Below are 6745 nucleotides of genomic sequence, written 5' to 3'. Positions count from 1 at the left end.
TAATGTAAATCTTCAAAGATACTATCGGTTTCTACGATATATATTATGAGGAGGTACCTCCCCCTCCCCTGACGTAAGTGAAGTATTATCCCTATTGAAGGGAGGTACATCATCTAGACTATCTTCTATCCTACTGGAAATGGATGAATCTCCCCGGGTGGGATTTGAACCTACGACCAATCGGTTAACAGCCGACCGCTCTACCGCTGAGCTACCGAGGAAAGTGGCAGATGATTCAATCCCATATACTTCCAGAGACTCTTGTTCCTTGAGCCGCCCCTTGATCTGCAAGACGTTAACCACTCGAAGACCCAAAGCTTTCTTCGAGACTTCATGAACCTCGCGTACACCCTAACTCTCATTATAGGAAGAAGCAGTAATGATAGCAATCCCTTTTGCCTTCTCGGATAGAGCCTACGAATCGGGGGGGGGGCTGGTGTGGAAGATCTCGGTCATGGTTGATCTTGGTCGTGATTGATCGCCCCCCCCCCAACCCCAAGATGCATATCGATCGATCACCAATCACTAGTTTCTATTTCTCCTTTTCCGGAAAACATAGTAGAATAGTCACAGGATACTTATAGAGGTATAAGGAATATCTTGGAAAGGAGAAGAAAAAAACTCTTAGGAGACAAGAGAAACGAAGGCAGTTAGCAGTAGAATAATACCAATCATCAATCCGAATGAATAAGAAGATACTCTCCCGCCCATGGAACCCCACGATCCGTATCGATATCAATAATTGCAGGCGGGTGGATAATTCCGTCAATTACCCATTGGTCGAAAAGAAGAGTTAACTCACCCAGGAATCGAATACCTCTCACTAGAAGGATATCGTAGTAATGATCGATGTAACCCCGGTTGTGTGACCAGTCCCCAATGAGACGGTTAAATGAACCCATAGATTGTTTGGCAAAAGGATCAATATCACCGCAAGGTTGTGTGTGAGAGGATATCGGTCCATAAATCACGTAGGAGATAGATATTCCGGCTAGTGATAGACCAACCGAACCTGCTGAATCTATTAGCAATTGTACCAAATTTTCGGGATTGTTGTTGTCCTCTGAAAAGCCTGCAAGGGGAGTTAACCACTCGGATAGCAAATCGGGACCAGTTTCTCCTCCAGCGAGATTGACTCCTATTGATCCAACCAACGAAGTTGGTATCGACAGTACTACTGAAGGCAATACCATCGAAACGTCTGATTCCTTAGGATATAGAGACTCAGAACGAATATTGGACTCTGCAGAAACTTTTCTATCGACTGAATCTTCCCCGTCATAACCTCCTGCTGAATCGACTCCTTCGTCTCGCGGGGGTGGAGGAACATCATACCCATCTCCACTCGTTGCTATCGTTTTGGTGTTACTCCGAATGACACTATTCATAGAGGAATGGATGAATTGGTACCGCCACCGGCGCGTAGATTCCCCTCAAACGTGAGGAGATAGATGCGGAACATGTAGAAAGCAGTTGGAACTGCTGTGAATGAGGCTATACATCCGGGGGGAAAGGAACGTAGCCAACTCTTTGCAATAATTTCATCTTTGGACCGGAAACGAGCTAGAGGTGGTATACCACAGAGAGAGAGAGTACCTGAAAGAAAAGTGATTCCAGTAATTGGCATATATTTTCGCGAACCACCCGTGGGAGACATATTTTGACTTCTATTGGGAGAGTATCCGACAACCCTTTCCATCGAATGAATTACTGAACCGGATCCGGGAAATAGCAAAGCTTTGGGATGGGCATGTGTAATGAGGTGAAACAACGAAGGTTTATAAGCACCGAGACCTAGAGCCAGCATCATGTAGCCCAATTGAGACATAGTAGAATAAGCTAAACCTTTCTTGATATCCTTCTGGGCAAGAGCTATCGTCGCTCCCAGTAGAGCCGTTTATTCCGCCTATCCAGGAGATAACATTCATGCTTAGAGGTAAGGTTTCAAACAATTCAAGCATTCGAGCTACAAAAAAAATTCCCGCAGCTACCATAGTAGCGGCGTGTATAAGAGCCGAAATAGGTGTGGGTCCTTCCGTTGCATCGGGCAACCATACGTGGAGTGGGGATTGTGCAGATTTAGATACCGGACCCAAAAATGGTAGAGGAGCACATGTATTGGCAAGGGAGGAGCCGGCGCTGTTGTTATCAATCAACTCACTAAATCAATCACACGATTCGCGGATCTCGAAACTACCAGTTATCCAATACGTACCTAATATACCCAATAATAATCCGAAATCTCCTGTACGATTAGTTGCAAAAGCTTTTTGGCAGGCATTAGCAGCACTTGGTCGTGCGAACCAAAAACCTATCGGCGAGTAAGAGCACATCCCTACTAATTCCCGAAAAACATGAATCTGTATTGGATTGGGACTGAACACTAATCCTGACGTGGAGGCAGTGGAGAAACTTAAATAGACGGGAAACCTTACGTATCCCTAGTCGTGACGCATATGACTATCACTGTAAATCATAACCAAGACACCTATGGTGGTGACTGATATCGACGTAATGGAAGTAAGTGAATCAACTGAAAATCCTATCTTTGGAGAAATATCGTCGTTGGGAATCCATGACCATGAGTATTCAAAAGTGGAGCGACCAGTAACTTGTTGCCAGAATGTTGCGATAGAGACGGACATAGCTGCGGCTAATGAAAGAACACTGAGCATAGCACGTATACGACGAAGGCTCTTAGTGGCTTTTGGAAAAAGAAACGATGCCAATCCGATCAAACCAGAGGTTACGAATGGGCGTGAGGGGACAATCCAAGCACATTCATAAGATAATTCCATAAACATATTTAACCCGGGTTGGAACTCTTTCTGTCAATAGTTGTCAGATATATGGAGCGTCGAAGAATGGAATATATATGGACAGGTGAGATCACGCGTATCAAACCGAATAATCCATTTGTTTCTCGTTCTGGTGCGAGCCCGGCGTCGAGACTTGACAGGAATCAAATGTGTCGGAGATACTTATCTAGGTTCCATTTTTTGACCCCAAACCGATTGAGTTGTTTTGGGTTATTTTTCACACGACAAGACTATTACGGATAGACATGCAGCAATTGATACTGGAGGAAAACAACTCCGAGTAGAACCGGGGAGATTCTATGATGTTCGTCACTTCGCTCTGCTTGGGCACAACGCATCAGAGTCCAATACGGTAATGTCGATATATCGAGTTTCATTGGTTTGTCACGGATCCAAAATTGATCTCGGACATCCCCGGCTGAGTAACGCAACTGCTAGGGGGCGCGTCTTGCATCCCTGTTTCGAGAGGAAGAAAGTGATACGGAAGATCCATTCTAAGAAGAAGACGCGAAGGAAATCGGGATACAGACAGGATTTGGTTCGATCTGTAGTAGATCCCATTTGCTTAAATGGAAAGGAGTTGGTTGGTTAGCAAATTGTTATCATAAAGAAGTCAATGATTCTTGCTGGGATTCTTTTGCATAGAATGGAAACCCAGTTCCCCCAGTTGTTCCCCTTCTAATGATTCTACGCAATCACCCCCTCCCTCATTATATTGATTCTACTCGTACGTATCAACATACTCGTCGCATTCATTTCGATGATAAAACCGAATAGATAGATTTCATTATGGCAGTTCCAAAAAACGTACTTCTAGGTCGCGGAGGAAGATTCGCAATCATATTTGGAAGACCCAAACTAATGAAGTAGCATCGAAAGCTTTTTCTCCAGCTAAATCCATTTTGACTGACGGTCGAGAAGTTTTTACTATGTGACAAATGAAAAAATTTCTGAAACTGGTCAGTAGTACTCCCCGGTTGTAACAGGAATTGCCGTATCAATAGGACGTGGGGTCGGTCGGAATAGATAGTGAACTATTTGTTTGTTGGAACGGGGAAGACGAGATAAGTGATTGTCAGGGAACTTATTGATGAATTTGGATCCCTAGTAAGTAGTACGGGTACATGTTGATATTATTGCGTGACGGTACCGTGCGGTAAATAAAATCCAAATACTAACAGAGTTGTATCAATGAATGTTGGTAATAACCACGAGGGGGGGGGGGTTACGTGCATGAAGAAGGAGCCCAATCCCTCTCTTCCTTCCTATGATACAAGGGTCTCGATCACGATCATCGATTTATCTCTATCCCTACTACGAATGGGTATGGGTCGATAACACCCAAAGAGAATCGGGAGATAAATCTGCGTTCCCGGAACGGGAACGTCTTCTATTCCGTTTAAAATATGTTCCGACCTCGTTTATTCGGAATAGCAGGATTTGAACCTGCGACCTCCATCACCCCAAGATGGCACGCTACCGAGCTACGCCATATCCCGTTATTCCTATACAAGTATAGCGCCGTATACCTAATCAACTATAGACAGGGAAGGTCCCTTGTTGTGCGTGTGTACTCTCCCCCAGGAAGATTGACGATTCACCCGAAGATGTGATATCATTAATTACGATAAGTATAACGAGTAGCGAGCCGCTATGGTGAAATGGTAGACACGCTGCTCTTAGGAAGCAGTGCTAGAGCATCTCGGTTCGAATCCGAGTAGCGGCATTTAATTTCAACCTGCAGGCGAGGGCTGTGTCTGATACAACCACTGGGAAAAGCAGTAGGAATAGGGAATTCTCCCCGTTTCGACGTTTAAGGGGTAAACCCGAAATCTCCTGGGAATAATGGGTGGGTGGTACATACTCTCCAAAATCTCACTAATTCACTGGATTCTCCTCATTACGATTCACACCGATATAGAGCACATATTCGCTCACATTTCTTTTCTTACGCTTCTTTCCGTCACTCTGTTTCACCGGATGGGGCTGGCTCGCAAGCTCAAGAGACTCATTAGTTTGAGCGTTGGAGGTATGACAATTGCTTTCATCTGTATAACGGGATTTACGACGATTCGTCGGATTCAACCCAAACATCTACCACCGAGCAATCTACATGAATCATCTATGTTTCTTTCACGGAGCTTCTCCCCAATGCATGTAATTATGAGAATTAGGAGTCGGAACGAATGGTCAGGTGCAGTCACGGCACCAGGTGCCATGTCGACCCATGGATTCGCAACTCTGGGTCTTCCTGAGGAAATGCAACAATCCACACCGCTAGTACCTGCTCTGCAACCTCATCGGTTAATGACGCATGTAAGTATGATGCCACTAAGCCATGTGACTTCGTTATGTGGATCTCCATCAGCAACATCTCCACCGATTGCCACCTATGACGCAGAACAATTTTCTATCCCCGGTCCAAATCAAGAATTTCCTACCTGGACCCCCTCTCCGGGAGTGGATATACACTGCTACGAGCAGGCAGGAAGTAATCCGAGAAACAGTTTTCATCGACTATCCTTGAATTCACGTAGGTGCCGATTGATCCACCAATTGGACCGATGGAGTTATCGAATCATCAGCTTAGGGTTTCCTCTACTGACTGTTGGTATTCTCTCTGGAGCAGTGTGGGCTAATGAAGCGTGGGGATCCTACTGGAGCCGGGACCCTAAGGAAACCTGGGCATTAGTGACTCGGCTGATATATGCTATTCATCTCCATACCAGAATAACTAGTGGTTGGCAGGGGGAAGGGCCTGCTATTGTAGCATCTACAGGATTCTTCATTGCTTGGATTTGTTTCTCAGGGGTTAATCCACCAGGAATCGGTTACATAATCACGGGTGGCTTACTTAATAATTAGGTAGAAGACCGCTAATTCGATCGGGGGAGAGATAACAAAAAATGTTACCTCGTCAGATGCTTGAAGTGTTACATGTAATCAATTCGTGATTTGAATCAGAGTCTGCATGAGGAATCGCGCTGTGGATTCCTCACCCAGACATTCATGCAATTACGTCGCCAGCGGCATGGATTCCCACTGCCTTCCCTTATAGGAATTAATACCAGAACCGCTTCCAAGAGTAATCCTCATTGAATAGATATGTTCGACTACCGATCCAAACGATACTGCGTTTTATTGCCCCTCTACTATCCCATAAAAGAGTACGGAACCAGGATAGATAGTATTTTGTGATTCCGTAGAGATGCAACCATGTCTGGATACAGACCGATACCGAGGATTGGTAAAGAGAGACAAATCGATATGAATATTTCCCGCGGTCCGGAATCAACTGAATATGGATCCGAATAGTTGGATATTCTGTATCCGTAGAATATTCGACGTAACATAGATAACAAATAAATGGGAGTTAATACTGTACCAATCGCTTCGACTACTACAACCGATAACTTAGATATAGATGAATAATGCTGATTAGTCACTATTCCTGGAAATACCATCAATTCCGATACAAACCCACTCATCCCGGGTAATGCAAGGGATGCCATTGAGAAGATACTAAACATAGTAAATATCCTGGGCATTGGGGTAGCCATCCCCCTAATTGATCGAGATAAAGGGTACGTGTCCTATCGTAACAAGTCCCTGCAAGGTAAAATAGAGCGGCACCTATTAACCCATGGGAAATCATTTGTAACACAGCTCCATTAAGACCCGTATCTGTCACGGATCCAATTCCAATTGTTACAAAACCCATATGGGAAATTGATGAATACGCTATTCTCCTCTTAAGGTTACGCTGACCCGGCGGAATCAGGGATGCATAAACAATTTGGACTGATCCGAATAGCACCAACCACGAAGCAGGTATGGAATGAGCATGAGGTAATAATTCCATATTAATTCGAATCAATCCATACCCTCCCATTTTTAGTAATACCCCAGCCAGCAACATACATGTG

This window comes from Dipteris shenzhenensis, unplaced genomic scaffold (assembly GCF_047967505.1).
Source record: "Dipteris shenzhenensis isolate YYH24624 ecotype China unplaced genomic scaffold, Dip_SZ_1.0 scaf0379, whole genome shotgun sequence".
In the NCBI taxonomy this organism is placed as follows: Eukaryota; Viridiplantae; Streptophyta; class Polypodiopsida; order Gleicheniales; family Dipteridaceae; genus Dipteris; species Dipteris shenzhenensis.
The sequence above is the reverse complement of the archived record's forward strand: the minus strand, read 5'-3'. Positions refer to the sequence as shown.